The 23,380-nt window shown below is 38.8% G+C and overlaps 1 protein-coding gene and 1 non-coding gene across 2 annotated transcripts in view; both read right to left on the reverse strand.

Moving 5' to 3' along the window:
- LRMDA (leucine rich melanocyte differentiation associated) overlaps nt 1-23,380 on the reverse strand; it is a 991,648-nt gene that overhangs the window by 176,576 nt on the left and 791,692 nt on the right. The gene's annotated exons all lie outside the window — the stretch shown is intronic.
- On the reverse strand, nt 8,026-8,127 carry LOC118719654. Its single transcript, XR_004988216.1, has one exon. It is a non-coding gene; the product is annotated as a U6 spliceosomal RNA (small nuclear RNA).

Below are 23,380 nucleotides of genomic sequence, written 5' to 3' on the forward strand. Positions count from 1 at the left end.
AAAAGAAAAGCCTTGAGGTGCAAATGATCTGCAGTCTATTTAACATCATGGTTATTTATTTTTATGAGACCTCATTTTTGCTCTTTACCCCAAATTATAGGTATATTCTTGGCTTCATTTTCCACTCTTCCGAAAGCGCTAAAATACATTTTTCCCCCTATATTTCCAAACAATCTTCAATACTTCATCAATCAAGCATTCAACAAGCCATATATGATGTGCTGGACCAAGGCAGGGCTCTGGGGAATCCAGTAGTTTAAAGCAGAGCTGTGAGCCTAATTCCCTCCCACATGTCTATCAGGATTATGATAGAACATTCCCAGAATGCAACATTTCATGAAGGTTCAGCACTCCGGCTCCATTTCCAAAGAGCATTTACATGTCCAGATTTCCATACTTTCACATTTTTACTTAACTAGTTGTGCCATAATTCTTTTTTGTAAAATCTTAACTAATACCCCGTTTTCCTTTTTCCAGTGCCCCTCTCCTAATCTTAATCACCCCACTTTTGCCTTTGCCCAGTAGGAAACAAACTCTTAAGGCTGCTACGTTCTCCAACATGGAAAAATTCCCTTGAAAATTTTTGTATAAATAAACTTTGCTAAGTTGCTGTAATTTTGGGTCAAAATTTCCCCAGCTTTAAAAAAGGAGCAGCTTAAAGTAATACCAACCACCCCTAGAATAGCAATAATAATCCCTTATATCTAAAAATTATAGATTTTAGACTACTCTAATTTATGTCAAGCAAAATAGTAAAGTGCTAAACAGATGTAAGATATTAAGTTTCCCTTTCTCTGTCAAAAATCTCACTTAAATTTTAAAGTTGGGTTAGACGACAACCAATGAAAGTGTCCCCTATCCCATAAGCAGAGAAAACCCCTTCTTCACATGCCCCCTCCGAGGTCTGTGTTTATACTACTATAATAGCATATCTATGGCACTGAAGTTATCTTCACACATATTTTCACTAACCATTCCTTCAAGAGAAAGACTGCCCATCTCCATGCCCTGGTCCAGGTCCTAAGAACTCAAAAAGTGCTGTTGAATTGAGCTATTCACCCATATAAAGAAGGAGGTCATGTTACCATTATTTCATATTTAAGACAAAGCAAACTTAACCTAAAAAAAGGTGACATGCTTCCGAACATTATAGAACTAGTTAAGGGAAAGTCAAAACTTGAATCCAGGAACCCAAAGTCCCCATGTCTGTGTACTGATATCACATTATCTGTTCTTTATACAATGTTCATTGTAAGCTCTAAGTAACATATTTGAGGTAATTTTGTTTAACCAAATTAATAAAATAAAAAAATAAAAAAACTTAGTTTTTAAGAAACAAAATTCTACCTTCTTTCATGATGGGAAGTTCTTTATGCCAACAAACTAATTAGAAAGAGAGAAGGAGGAAGGAAGAAGAAAAATGAAGGGAGAAAAAAAGAAGGGAAAGAGGGAGGAAAAGAGAGAGCAAAACCATTTCATGTTATTAAGCCATATCATCAAACTGAGTTTCAACTTGTCTTTCCAATTTTATTCACCACCATTACCCCTCATATCCTATGCTCCAGTCAAACTGGTCTAATTGGGGCTATATTAAGGATGAGGAACTAAATAAACAAAAATGATTTGTATATTATTCTTGTATCATGCAACCTGCTGGATTTACTTATCACTTCTAGTAGCTTCCTGTGGATTCCACTGCATTTCCTATATAGATGATCATTTAATCTGAAAATAAAAACAGTTTTTCTTCTTCCTTTCCAATCTTGATGCCCTTTTTTTTTTCCCTTGCCTTACTCCATTGACTAAAACCTTCAGTATAATGCTGAGCAAAAGTAGCAAGCATATATTCATACATTAGTACATTATTTTTAACAACAAAAATGACTTATTTTTCAAGCATTGAGAGAAGTAAAGCCCATGGAAGTTAAATATAAGAATCAGTTCCCACCCTAAGGAGCTGAGGATCTCTGCTGTTAAGAAAAAGATAAAGCTGGAAAGATAAGGCCAGACCAGATCTTTGAACATTTACGGTAACAGAGGAGGCAGTGGGAGCCCTAGGATTAATAAGGCCAGGCACTGCTGAAAGTTCCTGATATGTATTAACTCACTTGATTCTTCCACCTTATCCCTGTTAAAGCTAGAGAGTAAATAAGAGACCTGAAGATAAGTAACGTGTGTCTCCGTAGCCAGTGTTCTTAAGTACTAGGCAAAATTGCCTTCGGTTACCATGACTTCATTAACAGGTATTGAATGTCCACTCTTTGCTAATTACTATGTCACTTTCAATTAATTTAATTATCACAACAATCTTGTTTTATAAATGAAGACACTAAGGTTCAGGGAGTTTAAGTGACTTGTTCAAGTTCACCCAACTAGCAACAAGGTTCAAACCCAGTGCTCTGACTCCAGATTCAGTACTTTCCACTACCCTGGTTCCTCTTCAAAGAGCTAATATTTACATAGCACTTTGCAGTTTTCAAAAATCATGAGCATATTTAGGCCTTACATGCCACTTAAAGGAATTGCGATTTCATTCAGTAGGCAAGGGAGAACAGCTGCCAATTTTTGAGAAGGAGGAAAATGTGGAACAGGGAAGAGCTGTGTGGGAAGGCTAGGGCAGCATTGTGTGAGATGGATTTGCTGGGGCAAGTCAGGGAGCACATGGGTAGGAGGCTTGAACTTCACCTCTGAACTGGCGAGAGCATCCTTTCAAACCCATTTGCCCGTCAGGAGAAGCCCTGCTTTAAGTAATGTTCCTGGAGGGAACTCCAAGAAGAGCAGAGATAATAAAAGTATTTCTTATGCCACTTCTTTCTCTGCATTTAACTTTTGGGAATATTTTTGTTAACTGAGAAGAGCACACCAAGGAACCATTATCACTGATACAAGGAGAAAATGGACGGTAGATTTCCTCAGCCACGTCCTGTCAGTGTCAACAATTTAACTAAACATATAATAGTCATAATCTCATCAGTGTTAAATTCTTTCGGTTTCTGGCACATATCTCTTCATTCCCCTCATTAAGTTTATAGAGTGTTCTTTGGTACATTTGCTCAGTATGAGGATTTCAGTTTCGGCTGGTGCAAATTGGAGTCCAATAGGGGAATGATTTTTCTGCCTTAAGTAGTTAGCAGAATAAGAGAGCATATGAAATGGACCCATGCCCAGAGCCAGGTACCTGGCAAGTAATAACGGATGGGTTTGGCCTCACCCATCATAATCCTGCCCCATTCACCAAGGGTGTGTTAAATACAGATAGGCCATCCAAGTCCAAAATATGAATAGTATTATGTTTTCATTACCTTCCTTACTCCATGACTGGCACCACTACTCCGTTTTCAGGAACTCCCTTCACTTAGAACTGGAGTCCTGAGGTTCTCATTCCTACATCCCCAACAGAAGGGTTGCTCCAAACAAACTCCCCAAACCCAATCTCTCCCATCTCCCTTCACTTTATCCAAATGTTAACATCTTAGTACTATGTGCTCAGCTATGTCAGAGAAAATGTTATTAAAAACTCATTCAGATAATTATTTCAGTGATAGTATGCTTGACAGGACTTCTCTCCCAGGGGTAGCTGCATTTTAATAAGGAGTACCGAGAATGAGGAATGCCTAACCTACAGAATAAGTTCAATTGTAGATAGAAGGTACTGTGGAACTTCAGGGTGAATGCTCTTTCAGCATCCATTGCAAAATGTCCTGTTAGAAACAGCTAACTCCATCAATACACTCGTGCCTCAGTTTCCTCTTGTCATTCAGAGTTATCATAATGACCTCACAGGATTACTCTAATATAAGGACATAATACCGATCTCGCAGGATTATTGTGGAGATTTAACAAGTTGGTTAATAATTGTTACAAACCTCTCAGGAAGGTGTAAAGTAAGAAGTTTCTAATGACTTCTGTGCTTTGTCCTTTCTGTAGGTAACCACTGGATCTACCTCTATGGGGTCTGAAGAGATGGGAAACCACCTGGGTGGTAAATCTATCTGCCAGCCACACAGGATTATAACTTCTACCTACACTATTTGCTGGGGCTAACTACAGATAAATTATCCTGTCTCTAATTTCACAGCTACCTATGACAATTCAGACCGTTTCTTGGATGGACCGGTGAGAAATCACTTTAGTTCTCTGGCACCTACGTGGACGTTTGCCAGCCCCACACTGTGTGAACCAAGGCAGTGTGTGGGCGAATTTAAGGACAACATGATGCTCTTGGTTCTGAGATAAATAACTGAGCCAAGAACACAATCCATGAGGAAAGATAAAATTTTCTACGGTTTCACTTTGAATGAGCGCTCCATTCCCAACCATGACAAACCTTTATATGTTATCCAAAATGGATTTTCACAGACCTTCAAATGCTGCTATCCAATACATGAGGGCACAGTCTATACCTTCTACAACTATTTTTCATTCCTAGGGTCCGTAGAGTATCAGACATCTACTTGATTACCTGTGAAAGTAGTAAGTTCTAGGTATTTGTGGAACATTAAATTATGGGAAAATGAGGGCTTCATAATTCCTGATCAAAATGGAAAGAAAGAAAGAAAGAAAGAAAGAAAGAAAGAAAGAAAGAAAGAAAGAAAGAAAGAAAGAAAGAAAGGTACTGAAGGATATCCTGGGATATTCACCTGAACCAGAGCCCATCAGTTGAGAGAGGCAAGTAGAGACCTCCCAACAGGAAAGGGAGGAAGGTTGCCCCTTGCCAATCATCTCTGAGGTGGTGAGGCTGATGACAGGGTGCAGAGCACACAACTCTGGCTGAATGCCAAACATCTGTGCTCAAACCCAAGCAACCAAGTTATTCAAATCAAAGAAAATCTAATCAGCAAATATTTTCAATGCCTACTATGTGCATCCAGTCAGTTGTGGTTAGAATGGATGACATTTAAGTCTACTCAATCCCCCCCCCCCCAATACCCCTGCTCTTTGTTCCAGATGCCAGCTATTATGTTAATTGAATATTCATGTTTTGAACCGAGCATCTGCTGGGGTATGTTGATGTGCAGACAAAAGCAAAAGTCATAAATTATTTCTTCAGCACGTTAATGGCACTCTTATAGAACTCCCTAGATGGAGGCTGAAGACAGGTTACCCCAAGCATCCAACCATTCCTAAGACTGCATCCCTTCTTGCTGTTCCCTGCTCCATCAGAATGCAGGGAAGCTAGGAAGGCCATGCTTGCTCCCATAGCTCCAGGGGTTAGTCAGGTGAGAACACTACTAGAGGCAACATCTTTCTGAAATGAGAGTTTGGCTGCCTCCAGGCTCACAAGCACTCAATGCCAAAAGGGAACCCTATGCATAATTTGGCATCTGTGGTGCTCTAAGAACAAAGGATATAATATCCCTTTATTGTTGAACATCCTAGGGTTAAAATGAAAATTATGATTCTGCATTCTTTTATAAATCATGTTATTTCTGAAATAACTTAAAGCAGGTGAATGAAAGCTCAGTTGCCTCATTCCTGACACTTCTCCTATGAGAACTTCCAGGGCCTTTATTAATACTACCACCAAGTATTGCAGTCATATTATAAAATGAACAAAGTCAAGGGATTTGCTCTTAGCTTGCTTTAGGCCATTTTCTTTTTCATTCTTCAGTAAAAATAAACAGCCACTAAGGTGAGAGTTGGAAGAACTCTCCATATGTGATGCCAGCCTCTGGTTTTTCAAGGTTCCCTATCTGTTGTCAGGCAGGCTTTGTACACACTCCAGTTAGCACACTTACGTATGTCTTTCTTGTTCTCATAGAGGCCTCTGAGTTCCTCAACATCAATAAGAGGCCTTCTACCCCCATGGCACTGAGCACAGGATCTGCACAATAATTGTGATAATGGAGTTTGTAGAGAAGAGAAGAAGGAACCACTAAGGCCAGACTTGCTTGCAGCCTTCCTAAAGGGAAACTATAGGTGTGAAAATTTGGAAAAGTGGGAAAGCTTCACACATCCTAGGCTTTTGTAGCTCCCTCTTCAAGAATGTAAAATCAAGGACTCTTGGGTAATTTTTCTTTTGTACTTATCCTGCCCACTGGAGAGGCAGGTCTCTGTAGTTAGTCTGCTCAATGAACCACTGAGTTTCCTCATTGTCAACGCTCATCTACTCAGGAGAAAGCTCATTAAATGTGCTTATAGCAGGCATTTCTGCTCTGGATCTCTTTACTTTCCTAGGGACACAAATAGTCTGGACAAACTAGAAGAAAGCTTAGAATTCACATGTCTGAGGATGCTGTTCTCTAATGTGCCCTGGACAAATTAGGAAGAGTAAAACTTATTGCTTGGTGAGTGGAGCCTAGGCCAGATTTTCATTGTTCCGACTTGTCCCCTTGGTTTATGGAAATCTTATAGTACTTTCTTACCCTTAAATCCAGAACCTGGATCATGCTCTGAATGGTCTGCCTTCTCTTTTCTGAGCCCCACTCCGATATCTCTAGCTCTACAAACTCCCCTTGGCTCTATTCAAGAAAAAAGCTTTTAAGACAATTTCATCAAGACCAAATTTCAACTCAAAAGCTCAAGGCCCTTTCATCCTCTCAACCCCACCCCCAGCCAAGTAATTACCTCACCGAGGAAAAAGAGGTAGGAAGAGGGATGGAGGTATCTATACCTCCTCTTGTCTTTTCTATGTCCTGCTATTTTTTTATTTGTATTATTAACTTTCTTCTGCCTTTCTCACTCAATCTTTGTTTCATGACTTGTCTAGGAACTGAATTTCTTTGTTGCCAACTTTGCCCACCTGCCCCAGAATGGAAGGACAACAAGCCACTGCCTCTACCCTTCTCGTGCTAACTCCTCCATGAAATTTTGTGACCCAGAGATGACCCTGACCTACATGCTGGAATTTTTTTTACCATAGAAGAACTATTTCTGCAAAAAATTTTGAAGTTGTCATTTTCATTTTAAAAAATAAGATGATAAAACACACACACACAAGCCATTATTTGTAAAATGCCTACAGATGATGAAGAAGAATGCATATCAATAAATACACATGCCTACAGATGAGTGACAGAGCATATGGGTATGTGTCTACCCACAGAGGCCAAAGCAAACCTATTAGATGAAGAGAGTGGTTGAATACTAAGGAAAACAACAGAAATCAAGAGTGATTTCAAAGTTGTTCTAGCTTTCCCTTCTACCAGTCCTTCCAGATTAAAAAAAAAAAAAAGTTTTCTCAGAAATCCTAAATTAGCTTCAGAAAACAGTCACGTGGGTGGCAGAAATGCTGGGGTTACTAAGCAAGAGTCTCACTGTGGTATGAGAATGATTGCTAGTGAGAAAGGGAGATTTTCAAGTGTTCCTCTGGAATTGTTTAACTAAATAAACTCTGACACCTCTGTGCCTCAGTACTCGATATCTTAGATTCTTTTCAGGGCCTGCTAGTCTTCTGTGGTTATAATATTCAAAAATTATGCAGATATTTAAAATAATGATTACCATATCCATGACGACCATCACCACCACCACCATTATCAATCATACTGACTTATTTTCTTTCTAGACCAATTTGCAAATACCCAGTTAACACCTGTACCTTATCAAGTGAACAAATAGTGGGTTTCCTCATTTTTCAAAGAGGAATATAGGTAGAATTTTAGTCACTTAGTCCATATATCCAGGTGGTGCCAATTTCAAACTTCACAGGTACCAAAGAGCCCAGGGCAAGACTGTCTCAAACTCGAGTGATAGAAGACCCTTTTCATTGGTTTCCAAAGCAGCTGTCAAAGGGAATAATGAACATTTTAAAGAAAAAAAATCATCTTTAGAATGGTTGGTCCTAAGTTTGGGCCAGGTTCAAACTTTTCAAATGCTATTCCAAATATTTCCTAACCAGTAATTTGGGGCTACATTCAATACTAACTCAGTGTCCCTACCTTCCAGAAATAGCATGCATGCAACTCTTTATACTGTATATAACTTATGCAGTTGGACATGTCATTCCTTCACTATATAAAAATTAGTCTCAGCTCCACAATCCAAAAATATCTTGGATAAACAGGCTTTCTTTCTTTCTTTTTTTTTAAGTATAGATTCTTCATAAATTTGCATGTCATCCTTGCACAGGAGCCATGCTAATCCTTTCTGGGTCATTCCAATTTTAGTCTATGTCGTGAAGTGAGCATGAGAAGGCCTTTTTGAGAGATGGAATGGTCAGTGGCAATCTTACCATTAGATTTGGAATCCCACAGCCAGCAATAACTTTATTTTTTTTAAATGTATTTTATTGATTTTTTACAGAGAGGAAAGGAGAGGTATAGAGAGTTAGAAACATTGATGAGGATGAGAGAGAATCATCGATCAGCTGCCTCCTGCACACCTGCTACTGGGGATATGCCTGCAACCCAGGTACATGCCCTTGACCAGAATTGAACCCGGAACCCTTCAGTCCGCAGTCCAACGCTCTCTCCACTGAGCCAAACCGGTTTCGGCCAGTAATAACTTTTAGTGTCTATGTTAAGAGAAGGTAGCATGGAGAACTACCTTCATGTGTTCTTTGTATGAATTATTCATCCTTTACCTCATCAGATACAGTTGTTGGCACATAGCATGTACTCAATAAATATTTATTGAACTGAATCTCTTCTCATATTGAACGAATTTACTTTCACTCAAAGGGGGGCTCCATAATCTCTTGGTAACCTGATATTGTGCTCCTAGCAATTTCTTTAAGGGAGAATTCTGGATTTGGGATATTGCTCTCTTTGTCCCCACCTCATCCATAAAGCTTTCCCTGACAGTTCCAGTCGATTCTCCTCTCATTTTTATGACTCCTTGTTGTACTTATTCCAGGTTCTACTCACTTTGGCACATACATGATATCTTATCTTGCCATGTAAAATGTGTTTCATAAACACATCATCCTTCCTATGTTCCTCAAGGGCAAAGGCCATGTTTGCTATTTATTTTGTACGTCCCATGGCACAGCACAGGATGGGGCTCACAGTGAGCTCTGGACAAGTGCCTGTTAAATCGAGTTGAATTTTAAAGATAGTGCTCCATTGACAGTGATGATTCTGTTTCAGAGAATTATCAAAAGGCAGGATTGGCTAAATTCACTACTTATTTCACCCAAATTAAGCCCATGGGCTTCTGCACTTGAAGCGCTAGTTAGGAAGCAGAAGATCGGAAAGCAGCTGATTGCTTTCAACAAAGAAGAGATTGTATATCAGCAATGAACTGCAGGATTTTGTATTTTAGTCACTAGCGACTCTTGGCCAAACCCTCTGGTGCTATCAGAAATAAAGAGTAACCCAGAGATATGTCAAATATCAGTTTCCAATTACTTTCCTGTGGCACATTTCTGCCACTTGGGAAAACTCCCAAAGGATCTGTTGTCCCTTATCAGCCCAGATGGGGCTTAACTTTCAGCCAAACAGGTAACACTCACAACACCCTGTTCAGCCTCAATGTTACTGTGTCCTCCGTTGACACTCAGATTCTCCTGTGAAGTCTTCCATATTGACTTACATGTCACTGGAGCCCTGGCCCGAGTGTGGAAGGCCTCCTGATATTATACACTAGACCAGTGGTCTGCAAACCATTATTCAACAGAGCCAAATATCAATAGTACAACGATTGAAATTTCTTTTGAGAGCCTAATTTTTTTTAACTTAAACTTCTTCTAATGCCATTTCTTCAAAATAGACTCGTCCAGGCCGTGGTATTTTGTGGAAGAGCTACACTTAAGGGGCCAAAGAGCCATATGTAGCTAGTGAGATGTTGAATGCAATAAAGCCTCCTGCAGGTCTTTTGAATTTTCCACTTGAGCCACAGGGAAAAAGAAGAGTCTTTACGGTCTTACCTTTGATACTCAAAACACAGAAGGGCTTCTCTCCCCCTCCAGATCACAGAGTAACTGGCAGAAATCTGTGGTAGTAGGAATGTTAAAACTAAGGAGCTGCAGAGAACCAGAAATCACATGTCTCCTTTATTACAAAGTAATAGAATAGAATTTGGAAAAACCAGAAAACATCTCCGGGTTCGTAAATCAGCCCAGTTGGAGGGAAACGCAAAAGGCCAGCACCTGGAACCAGCCTTCGGCAGGAGCAGGAGAGCAGCCTAAAGAATCAAACTCGGGGGCCAAGGCTCCAGACTGCGCACTGTGATTAATGACTTGAGTGAAAGGTCTCAGTTGAGGCCGAGCAATTAACGTGTTCTCTCTGCATCTCAGAACTCTCCACAGCGTAACTATGCCTTTCCTGATTGTTCTGTTACCAAAGTGCAAGACAGTCTGCGAAGCTTCGGCCCTGTCCTCATCAGCCTGTTTCTGACAACTGAGGGAGCCCTGGTGTTTGTCAGGCCTCCTTCTGTCAAGTCATCTGTGTTGACTCTGCATGCGTGTCTCAACCTTTCAGTTTCTTTTCAAGTTTGAGAACCATCTTAAATGAGGCAATGGCATTGGCCTAGTTCTGTCAAAAAAATTTTAAAAATTAAAATTAATTAAATAAATAAATGAAAGTCCATAGCTCAGAGGGTTGCAAATGGGCAGCATATGGCCAGACTTGTTTCTGGTCATTCCCAAAATGTTGTTAGGGAATTGAATGTCCATGAGATTAATGGTTCCCTCCTGTCCTGCCTTTATGCTCTGGAAAAGTTTTTCTAATCTCTTTCAGATCCTAAAGCATTTAGATCGAACCAATCACTCATCCTGAATCTAAAACTGAGACTCTAAGACCTACCAGAATCAAAGGAAATCTCAAAACTGCTTTCCTTCTCACCCGGATGTGAATCCATAGATGAGAAAGAAAGGCAGGCACCCAGAACCTGAGTTTGAATGTGGAAGTATCCAAAAGAAACCCAGTGTCCTTCCTCATTTGACCTTCCAAAACTGCTTCATTTGTGACTAATGGTTACCCAAAGTGGCCATGGCCCACAAAAGTAGCACTGGAAGGTGAGTGCCTTGCCTGGAAACATGCACCCCCTGATCTGCCACATGGCTGATCCTTCACCTTCCCTTTAGCCCATCCCATTCACAACTACTGTCCGTGAAGCAATCTTGTCTCCAGGAGAGATACCACAGCAACAGTAACAACAACAACAGTGATAACTAACTTCATGTAGAAGCAGGAGAGCAATAATAACAAATATAGCACTTACTGTGGGCTTGAAATTCTTTGAAATGCTTAACTTATACCGGCTCATACAAGTTTCACAACAACCTACTTAGACAGGTGTTGCTATCATGCTCATTTTATAGAGAGGAGGAAACAGAGTAATCAAGTAACTTGCCAAAGGTCACACAGCCAGTAACTGGCAAAGCTAGGATTCAAACACAGGTCTCCATCCTAATCCTATTCTCTACTGCAACTGTGTTCTCAGAGGCATGGGTCCCTTCCCGCCACTGCTGATGAGGTCAGAGAACCAACCTTTCTAACATAGGGCCTGTTTAGGAGTCAGGCCTGAAAAGTCCTATTTCTGCTACTCAATGTGTCAACTCAGAGAAGTTGTGCGTCTCTGAGCCTTAGCTGTCTTTATCTGTATACCAGCTTGCTATTCAGACCTACCTCACTGGGTGTCTGTGAGGAGGATGACAGATGCATTTGCAGGCATAAGCACAGCACCTATAACATGGTGGGTGTACCATAATCACAGCTGTGGTTATTACTAATCAATATCGACTAATGAGACCCTAAGGGTGCTGGAGATGAGAAAGAAACAATCACAGCTTGGAATGTGGATATAAAAAAAGCAGACCAATTTTATGCAGCCTATAGATTTGTTTATCTCCACAAAGAAAAAAATAATCTAATTTTAAAAATGTACGGAAGATGTCCAGACCGGACTAATTAGAATATTGTCCCTGAAATTCCTGGTATAACAGCAAGACGGCGAGGCACCCTTCACAGAGCTGCTCCTGAGTGAGTCTCCAAGCTTCATCCTTCCTCCCGCACTTCCTTCATGCTCCAGCCCAGCCCTGACACATCACATTCTTTGCATCAATAAGAACCGGTGCCAGAACACACTAAATTGCCTTTGAGAACATTTAACTGATGTAGTATTTTTTTATGATTCTTTCTTGTTGTACCATTTTTCACTTTTGACTTTATAATTCTTGGCTGACTTTATAGAAAGCTTCGCCAGACGACCCAAGGTGGTTTTTAATGGAGATTTAGGGGCTAGGTTGTGCTGTGGTTTGGATTCGGATTCTACTCTGGCAACGAGGGGAAATTAACTAGGTGGTTTCATCTCAAGTGCTCATTTATACTCGGAATAGACAGGGAATTTATCTTCTTCCAAGCCTTGTAATCATGACACTTCAAAGTGATATTCAAGAAATAAAAAATTAGGTAGCAATGGCTTCCACACCACGAAACCACTACACAGTGTCCCTGTAAGCCCAGATGACTGGGAGGATATAAAGACAGCAGCAGGATCCCTTGCTGAGTGACAGGGAGAAATGTGACCACATTCTGTCTTAGGCCAAAGACAATGCTTGCTCTCCTTAAGACGGGGAACTCAAATGACCCTGCACAGCCACTCGTTCCGCTCTGGGCTCCACCCGTCCCCAGGGCCTTGTGCCCAGAGGAAGCACTGGAAGCCACTGGCCTTCAGTGACGGGGAGAGGTGAGTGGCAAAGAAAACGAGTCAGATTAGAAGTCACTCCCCCAAACTGACATCTTTTTATAAGAATAGTCTTCAGCGAATTATTTCTCAAAAGTATAAAATTGGTATTGAAACTCAGTAAGATTCTTGTTTGTCTTTGTTTTTCATTATCATGCAATGCTTGCTCCACTGCAAAGGAACAAATATCACATGTAAAGTATTGGGAAAAATAACTTTAAAAATCTGTGTACATACTACCAAGCTTAGAAATAAATAATTCCCTTAAGTTTTCCCTATCAGATTAGATTTCTTTGCCTCCACTGACCACTGATGGTAAATGCAACATTGAATTTTAAGTTTTTCATTTCCATGTGGGGTGTTTTGTTTTTTTCTTTTCCAGTTTTGACACATATGTAAAGACTCTTTTAAAATAGAGTTTTGTTTTACTTTTTATATAAAAATAATATCATAGAGTATTACTCAGGGAGTTTGTTTTATAGATTCTTCCATGTTGAATGTTACCCCACTTCATTTCAAGAACCATTTGGGTTGTTTCCAGTTTTTGACTATTTCGTTGTTGCTGCTCTCTTTTGTTTTATTTTGCTAGTATAGACAATGCTACGAGTGTAGTTCTTATTAATCTCAGCATGTACAAACATTTGTCCTGGGTTAGAGTCCTGGAAGTTGACTTGCTGGATCTTAGGGTTTGCATATAATCAAATTTACTACTGCCCACCCAGTTTGGCTCAGTGAATGCAGCATCAGCCTGTGGATTGATGTGTTCCAGGTTCAGTTCTGGCCAAGGGAACATGCCCAGGCTGCAGGCTCAATCTCTAGTAGGGGGTGTGCAGGAGGCAACTGATCAATTATTCGCTTTCATTAGTGATGTTTCTCTCTCTCCCTCTCCCTTCCTCTCTAAAATCAATAAAAAAATATTTTTAAAAAATTACTAGATAATAACAAATTGTTTTCCAAAACATTAATTCACACTCCCACCAAAATAGGTATAGTTTTTTTTGTTTGTTTTGTTTTTTATTTCAGAGAGGAAGGGAGAGAAAGAGAGGAAGAGAGAGAGAGAGAGAGAGAGAAAGAAAGAGGGGGAGAGAAACATCAATGAAAGAGAATCATTGATTGGCTGCCTTCTGCACATCCCACACTGGGAATCAAGCTACAACTCAAGCATGTGCCATGACCGGGAATCGAACCTTGACCTTCTGGTTCATAGGGTAATGCTCCCCCACTGAGTCACATCGGCCAGGCCAAAATAGCTTTTGATATCAGGGAAGGAGGTGGGTGGAGGCAGAAGGCATAGAGGTGATAAAAAGTGATGGAAAACATAAATAAAATTAAAATAAAGGAAAAAAAGAAAACAAAACACCAAAACAGCTTTTGAGTTTCTCTTTCTCTACAACTTTGCCAGTACGTAGTACTGCCAGACTTTTTAAATGTTGCTGAATCAGTGAGTACAAAAATGTATCTTATAGTTTAATTTACATTTCCACACTTAACTTTTAATAAATGGGTAATCGTTGAGTGGTTTTTGGAAGGTTGAAAATTCTTTGTTAAACTAACCTTAAAATGCAGTGTTTGTATAGAATAAGTGTGATGATTCTGTGACGATAAAGATTCTATGTACACAAACATGTAGAAGTCAATACGTATATCTATCTGCCATCCCATTCTTACATTTACAGCAGGAGTTTTAAAGCTAGGGGAGATGGGCAAAATCTGGCCTACCACTTGCTTTGTAAATAAAGTTTTACTGGAACATAGCCATGCTCATTTGCTCACCTATCGCATGTTACAATGACAAAGTTGAGTAATCACAGCAAAACAATCTGGCCCCTTTACAGTGAAACTTTGCTGATTCATAAGTTAGAGCAACTCCATTTGCAGGCACAGAATGTTCATGTTCAACAGGTCTGACTGAATTTGTCCCCCAAAAAACATTCCTCTGAAAATGGATGTTCCTGCCACAAAGGCACTCAGGCCAAAAACTTGGGGCTCATCTGATGCTCTTCCCTCCTCTTCACCATTTACAACCAATCAGTGGTTACTACCCAAAGTATTCAAACTTTTCAACAACACTTCTGTGAAGTCCCATTCTCTACACCTTGGCCACCCCTTTGCCCAAGCCCTATGTTGACTTAGAAAGCCCACCCCAATATCAAGCCCTTTGTATCCCCAGGTTTCATAGCACTTGTAGTATTTTGATGCATTATTTGAGTTCTGCCATCTTGAACTAAACTGTAAATGCCTTGAGGGCAGGGGTTCTCACCATTTCTGCACATAGCACAGTGTCTTGCACAGCAAATTCTTCATGATAACTCAGCCTCCTGTAGCCTGCTTAGTCCTTCTCAGGCAAGACCTTTGTGGCTACTAGTCAGCAGGGTTTGGAAATAAGTCAGTACTCTTCTATTAAACTTCATGGCCAAGAAGGTTTGAGAAAAGAGACTCCTTAACATAGTGGTCTTGTGTATAGCACAGTGGTCAGTCGGCAAACTCATTAGTCAACAGAGCCAAATATCAACAGTACAATGATTGAAATTTCTTTTGAGAGCCAAATTTTTTAAACTTAAACTATATAGGTAGGTACATTGTTATTAACTTAATTAGGGTACTCCTTTGCTAGCCTTTGCTACAAACTCAAGGGGCTAAAGAGCCGCAGTTTGCTGACCACTGGTATAGCAGAATCACTCAAGGTTCTTATTAAAAATAGCACATACAGGGTGCCCCCAGACCCAATGAGTCAGAATCCCTGGAGGTCGGTACACAGCATATTTACCTTGTGGATGTTCCCTAGGAGATTCTTATGAAGGCCTGAGAGGCACATATCTAATAATAACAGCTTCCTGAAAACATTCCCCTAGTTCTGGTCTACCCCACAACATTGTCCTTGATAGGCAGCTAACTCTGCCTATTAGAACTCCCCGCCCGCCCCTTCCTCCCCCCCCACCCCATGCTTTTGCTTGGGTACCAGAGTTTCCCTATGCTTCTCCACCCTCCTCCACTGGCCCGGAAGAAGCCTGGCTTGAGGGGATAAATGTGTCTTTTGTTTAAGGGTTGAATTCAAACCTTCAGTATCTGTTTTTCATTGACTTGCTTCCCATCCCTGGTTATAAATATGGTCCATCTCTACACGGAGCATCTTTACCGCTGAGCATGTCTAAAATCAAGCATCTCACCTCCCACTACATGCTAGCAACACCTCCTCATATATGCCATCTCTCCCAGTTCCTGCCTGAGGGAAGTCATCCAAGCAGTCATACAATGCATATGTTATAAGAATGCGTGTTTTAATTTGTACTGCCATCTTCAGTTTCAACTTATTGCAGATCATTTAATATGTAAAAACAAATGTTAATGGAAGGATTAGACCAACAACAATACAAATGAGATGCTGTTAGTATGTATTAGATATTTTTCTTATTAGACTTAATTTTTCCTTAAATTGCATGTGACCCATTATCATTATGCTCAGCGAATAACATAACAAAACAAAATTACCAGTCCATTGTACTCCAAAAGGAAGTCTAAGGTTGCTTGGGTTTTATGACGCCACGCATAGCACAGATCTGAGGCATTTCTCCGGTGCTGCACTCGGTGATGTTCAGGGTCTGTTTTCCCCAGAGGCATGTAAGTACTGAAATTGCATTGCACTGCGTTCTGCTCTCAGCGGGAGAGAAAGTGCATAGTCAATGGGTTATTTGCCATTCTTTATTTCCGTTTTATGCAGTCTCACGGAGGGATCGCTCAGGTGGTTGTTGAAGTTTACTAGACACTCAGGAGCCATCTTGTGGTTTCTCTAAACGGCATTTATAATCTATAACCAAAGGGGTAGTCCAGGAAGCCCCGGGCCAGCACACCTAAACTCTGCCTGTGTTAATTCAGGTGAAGAGGTCTGATTCTTTGCTAGGAGATTCCAGGAGGGAGAAAAGGCCTCATGAATCTAAACAATATTTATACGATGACAAAGAGGGATGCAAGGTCTGATATCGGTGCTAAAAACAACAGAAAATTTGAAATCTGTGAAGGGGATATAATAAGGCCTTCCGAGCACGCAGATCAATAAATAACAAAGAGGGTATGCCAAAAATCACACCTGTGATTTTGCTACACTTTTATCTGTTTATAAAAGCACTCACTCCTACAAATGCAGTAGTACTCTTGCTTTCTGTCAACCAGATATTTCCAATTAGCCATCATTTATTCCATGCTTCACTAGTGCCCTGGTAATGGAAGCTGATAACAGGATTCCTGAAATGCTGAAATTAAGAAGCAGATTAAAATTTATTCATATAGTTGCATGTTAAGTGTGTTTTATTGGGAGGGGTGAGGACAGCATGGAATGAGGAAAGAATACAGGCTTCAGTGTTAGCCCTGGTTTTGTGTCTCACAAGGACATATTAGTACTGGGACCATGGGTAAGCTACATAATATCTCGTTAAGCTTCAATTTCCTCACATGTAAAAATGGGATAATAGCCAGCTCTAAGAGATATCACGAAGATTAAATGAGACCACAAACATATGTAAAATACCAGCACAGTGCCTAACTCTAAAGAAACCACTCAATAAACAGTAGCCTATAATTACTGCTGAAGTCTTCTTTCCCTTTCTCAGTAAACCAGAAGCCATAGGGTCACTATATGCATCTACCTCTTGACTTTTTTTCCCCTCTGTATCTCCCCATCTACCAGAATATTTAATTCATATGAGTATCATATCCCCCAACAGTGACATAATACAGAAAGTTTACTGTGGATTCTCAACATTAGATTATTTAAAATTGGAGAAGAAAAGGAATGTTTTCACATCAATTATTTTTAAAATATATTTTTATTGAATTCAGAGAGGAAGGGGGAGAAAGAGGCCCCGACTTGGGCATGTGCCCTGACTGGGAATCAAACCCTGACCTCCAGATTCATAGATCAACACTCAACCACTGGCCACCTTGGGTGGGGAAACTATTTCTTCATCCCTAGCCTTGGGGAAACAAAGCTTCAAAGTCTCCAAAATGGTTAGAAATTATCCCAAGATCCTACCCTCTTTAGATCTTTTATTATTTTTATTATAAGTATTACATGAGTAAAATATTAGTATATTTTTATGAAAATTTAGATACTGAAAAAGGTAGACTTCTTGACCCTCTTCTATTCTTTCCAAATTCAATTTAAGTCTTCTCTCAGAAGTAACCACTGTTAGGATTTTATATCCATCCTTCCAAAACTATCTCCATGCATTTATACACATGCATGTGAGTGTGTGTGTGTGTGTGTGTGTGTGTGTGTGCGCGCGCGCGCGCAATTTTGTGCTTTTACATAAATTGTATTACAATACAAATACTTTGTACTCAAGTTGTTTTTACTCAAAAATATGTCTTGAAGATCATTTTGTGTTAGTACTTCATTTATCTTCAACTTCTTTTAAACTGCTGCATAGTGTTCAAAATCACTTTAACCATTCCTTTCTTGATAGGCATATAATTTCTCTTGGTACTTTTTTTTTTTACTACTAGAAAAATGCTGCAATAAACATCATTCTGCATACTTCCCTTTGGATGTGTGTAATTGCTAGGTTATAGGCTATATGAATTTTATTTGTCTTTTAAATTCAATTTGTTTATTTTTGAATATGATTCAAAATGTAGAAGAAATAAAGTGTAGAGTGAATAGTTATTTTTCCCACCCCCGTCTTCCCACATGCTTAGTTCTCCCCATCCATAGGCACTCACTATTATTCATCTTTCAGAGTCTTTTAGAAACATAGATTCTTATCAGTATCCCTTTTATACATAAAGGATAGTATTCTATGCATATTGTTCTGTATCTTACTTTATTCCTTTATTGATAGATGCTGCATATACTCACAGTTGCATAGATTTACATATACTAGTAACAATGTAGGGAATATCCTAGTTCTTTTGAGAGAGATACACAATATTCCAGAGATTGGATGTCCCATATATCTGTAACCATTTCTAAATTGACAGATATTTGGCTATCTTTGATGTTTAGTTATTACATCAATTCTACAATAAATACTATTGTATACAGGTCATTTTACACACATGCCAGTATTTTTTTAGGAATGTAATTGCTGATCTATTTTTATAGTTGTTGGTCACTTTTTTATGCATTTAGAATTCTTCATGTATTAGAAAAATATACATAATCTACCACTTGAAGTGACATATTTTCAAATATTTTTAAATTCACTGTACGTCTTCCTCACTGTAAAATCTTTTTCTTCTATTTAAAGTTCTTCCTCTCTCTCTCTCTCTCTCTCTCTCTCTCTCTCTCTCTCTCTCTCCTTTGAGAAGTATACATATGCAATAAAGTATAAATATGTATCATAAAACTTTAAAGCATGTGCATTAGATTTCCGATTTAAAATTCCAGCTTTTCTATAGGGTCTTCGTGTGGTCTGGTCTGGATTTTATCATCTTCTAATTGTTTTTTTTTTAATTTGAAAGAATCTCATATTTATAATAGAAATGTAATAAAAGTACAAAGCACTTTAACATTTGAGAGTAAGTTGCTCACGTGATACTCTTCATGTTCAAATACTACAGTGTATCTTTAATAAATAAGTACATTCTCCTACGTAATTGTAACATAGTCATAAAAACCAGGAAATTACTATTGATATAATACTACCATTCAATTCTAAGACCCGATTCAAATTTTACCAATTTTTCTAATAATTCTTTTTTAAAATTATTTTTCAATTACAGTTTACAGTCATTATTTTTTTGTATTAGTTTCAGGTGGACAGCATAGTGGGTAGACAATCCTGTACTTTACAAAGTGTTTCTTCCAGTATTTCCACAGCACAAAACATAACTATTACAATATTGACTATAATCCCTATGCTGTACTTTACATTTCTGTAACTATCTTGCAACTACCAATTTGTACTTCTTTTTTTTTTCCTTTTTTAAAAAAATATATATTTTATTGATATTTTACAGAGAGGAAGAGAGAGGGATAGAGAGAGCCAGAAATATCAATGAGAGAGAAACATCGACCAGCTGCCTCCTGCCACACCCCCTACCGGGATGTGCTGCAACCAAGACACATACTCTTGACAATAGAACCTGGGATCTTTCAGTCCACAGGCTGAAGCCCTATCCACTGAGCCAAACCAGTTTAGGCCAGTTTGTACTTCTTAATCCCTTCACCTTTTTCACTCAGCCCCCATGACTCCTCCCCTTTGGCAACCCAAAGTCTGTTCTCTATGAGTCTGTTTCAATTTTGTTCACTTATTTATTTTGTTCTTTAGATCCCACATATAAGTGAAAACACACAGTATTCGACTTTCTCTGTCTCGCTTATTTTAATGAGCATATGCCTCTACATCATCCAGGCTGTCACAGCTGGTAAGATTTCATTTGTGTGTGTTTTTATGGCTGAGTAAGATGCCATTGTATATATGTACCACAGCTTTTTTATCCACTTATCCATTGATGGGCACTTGATTTGCTCCATATCTTGGCTGTTGTAAATAAGGCTGCAATGAAGATAGGAATATATATATATTCTTTCAAATTAGTGTTTAGGGTTTCTTTGGATATATATACACAGAAGTGGAATCACTTGGTCATAAAGCAGTTCCACTTTTAATTTTTTTTTTTTAGGAAACCCCATACTGTTTTCCATAGTGGCTGCACTAATCTGCAATCCCTTCAATAGAGCATCTGGGTTCCCCTTTCTCCACATCCTCGCCAGCACTCGCTGTGTGTTGATTTATTGATAATAGTTGATTTAATGAGATATCACAAAATGATATCTCATTGTGGTTTTAATTATACTTTCTCTGATCATTAGTGACATTAAGTATCTTTTTATATGTCTACTGACTTGTATGTCCTCTTTGGAGAAGGTTGTGCTTGTTTGTTTTAAATAAAGTCAAGCATATTTTTAATAAGGTTAAGGTTTTCAAGTTTTCATTTTTAAACCAGGGCTTCTGAATTCTGAATTCTGTCTTTCCCATCTTTTCTCTTAGTATTTTCATGATTTATTTTTCTTCACCACTTAAAATCTTGACCCATTTGTAATTTATCCTTGTGTAAGGTATTAAAAATGAATCCTTTTTTTTTCTTTCCCCAAAAAGCTACTCATTTGCCCCAAGAACATATATTGAATGGGCTTTTACCACCAGTTTAAGGTAACACTTCGACATACACTAAATCCCACATATAAATGCCTTTGAGTTTTTTGTTCTGGAATTCCCATTTTATTCCATTAGTCTGCTGAGTGATTTGTGTGCCAGTGCTACATTTAAAAAAATCATTGGTGCTTTTAACCATTAGGACTAATCCCTCCCCCAACATATATATATTTTTTCTTCAGAATGATCTAGGCTATTATCTTCTTATCTAAACTTTAGATCCATTTTTTCTAGTTTAAAAGAAAAAAGGAAAAACTTTGGTCGTTATACTAGTATACTTATATAGTAGTTTCGTAATGAAATTATATTTTAACGAAGAGATCATGGACATATTAATGGTCTTGAGTTTTCCTATAAAAGAATATTGTATGTCTGTTCATATCTCCAAGCCTTCTAGAGAGTTATAACATTTCCTTTATAAAGGTATTGTATATGGTTGTTAATGTATCACATTCCAATTTTATTTCCTTTTATGTTGTTTTTGTAAATGGAGTCTTTCTTTTAAAATATTTTCTAACTATTTTTGTTTTAATATTAAAAGGCTAGTGATTTCTGTATGTGTATTTTACTTCCTCACTGAATTCTCTTAGTCTTTCTTTTAAGTTTCCAATTGTCAATCCTACCCTTCTATCCATCTTGCAGTCTACTTTCTGATCAATAGCACTACTTCCTTCTTGTTTTCCAATTAGTTATGGTATGAGTATGTTTTCCCCCCAATAGGGAGTAGTGTAATATTGTTTCTATCATTTTTGCTAACACCTTAAATGGCTTCCTGACTTAGTCACACAAATGGCCTATAAGATGTTATAAGTTCTGGCCTCTGATAGCATTTTGACTTCCATCCACACTCATCCTCCAACCCTCCTCTCCCCACTAGATGACTTAATCTAGCCACACAGGCCTCCTAGCTCTACTTCATGTATGCCAGTCATATTCCTACCTCAAGACCGTCCACTTGCTCTGCCTGAATAACTCTTCTCTTAGATATTCTCTGGTTTCCATCTCTCACCTCCTTCAACTTATCACTCTAATGCCCCTTTCTCAGCAGTTCCTGGAGACTCAAAGGATCAACACTTCCTTGTTTTCATCTTAGTACTTATCTCTAACATACTATATGAATTTCATTTGTTTTTATTTTAGTTATTGAGCCTTTCAATAATAAATTGTAAGCTCTTTGAAGTCAGAATTTTTGTCTGATTTAGTCATCTCCTATCCCTAATGTTTGGAAGAGTGCTTGGCACATAGTATTAGATCAGTAGGCATTCTTTCTAATTAAATAATACATTTCTGGAAATTCAGAAGAAGAAAAGGAGGCTGTGAAAAGTGCTCATTATGCTATCTTAGTTTTCCTTGTACTTTACAGTTTCCCAGCTACTCCAGCATTCACTGCCTACCCCATTCTCCAGGGGACCTTTGCTATTTGATTTACAGACTGTATGAAGTAAGTCCTAGAAAGATTCCAATGAAGCAGATGAAGAAAAAATAAATTAGACATAAAAAGGAAAGCTCTCTCTTGAGAGAAGAAATTTGTGGGAGAGGATGGTTATATGGGTTTCTTTAATCAAAACCAAAGTGAAGGACTGCATCTCATCCTCTTTGACTCGCCTTGATTTGGGAGAAACTGATGAGGTATAGCAAGATAAATAAAGGAATAAAGAGCTAATCCATAAGAGAGAAGACTGTTTTATTGTTCTTACACAGATGTCTGTCCTTACAACACAAGATTCTTTTTCCTTTGGGGTGAGAGTGGGAAGAGGGGTAAAAGGGCAATTTAAATTGGAATCTCCAGGCAGTCTGTGTTTTGGAATTAGTGTTGCATTATTTTCCTGGCTCCCCACCCCCTCCTTTCTCTTACTGAGAAACATTTGCCCTGGAACAGCACACAGAGTTTTCATTAGCATCCCTGAGGATAGAACTCTGACCCCACAGACTAAGGGAAGCTACAAATGGAAAATTCCCACTTGCTGTACTCTTATTTTCATGCTAATGTTTCTGCAGAGAGTATTTAAAGAAACAGATGCACAGGAATAATAAAGCTTTGAGGACTAAGAACTCTGACAACACTGGAGTGTTTTTCCAGGATGGCCTTATATCTATCTGCACTTGTAGAAGTCCTGAGAGGTCAAGGTGAAACAGGGTTACATTTTATGAAGAAGTTGAACTAGCATTGACACAGGGAGCCCTAGATTTGGGTTTCATATCCTGCCTGGATTTGAAAGTTGTGTAACTTTCATTTCACTTCCTTCAGTCTACACTCTTCATCTGCCAATGACAGATGAGCATATCCTTCATTGAAAGCCTTGGGGAGCAGTTATTTCCCAGTCTCCCTTGACAATCCACACTCCAGTTCAACAATAGTCATCCTTTCCTTACATCCAACCAAAACACGCGGCACCACTGTTTTTTCAGCCCCTGGTTACTCCCCTTGTATTCTGTGTATTAAGGAAAACTTCTCATCTTTTTCTTAGACTTCATCCTGGATATAAATCCTCAAGTGGAAAATATATAAGAGCATACATTCCACAAAGCCAAATAGTCTCAACCTCCTCCTCTTAATATGCAAACAAAAGTTATTATTTTATTTCACCATAAACATATCTCACGGAGGAAACACTAACTGGAGACAGAATAATCATATATAACCTCTATTTCAAGGTTAT

This window comes from Pipistrellus kuhlii, unplaced genomic scaffold, assembly GCF_014108245.1.
Source record: "Pipistrellus kuhlii isolate mPipKuh1 unplaced genomic scaffold, mPipKuh1.p scaffold_m20_p_15, whole genome shotgun sequence".
NCBI classification, from domain to species: Eukaryota; Metazoa; Chordata; class Mammalia; order Chiroptera; family Vespertilionidae; genus Pipistrellus; species Pipistrellus kuhlii.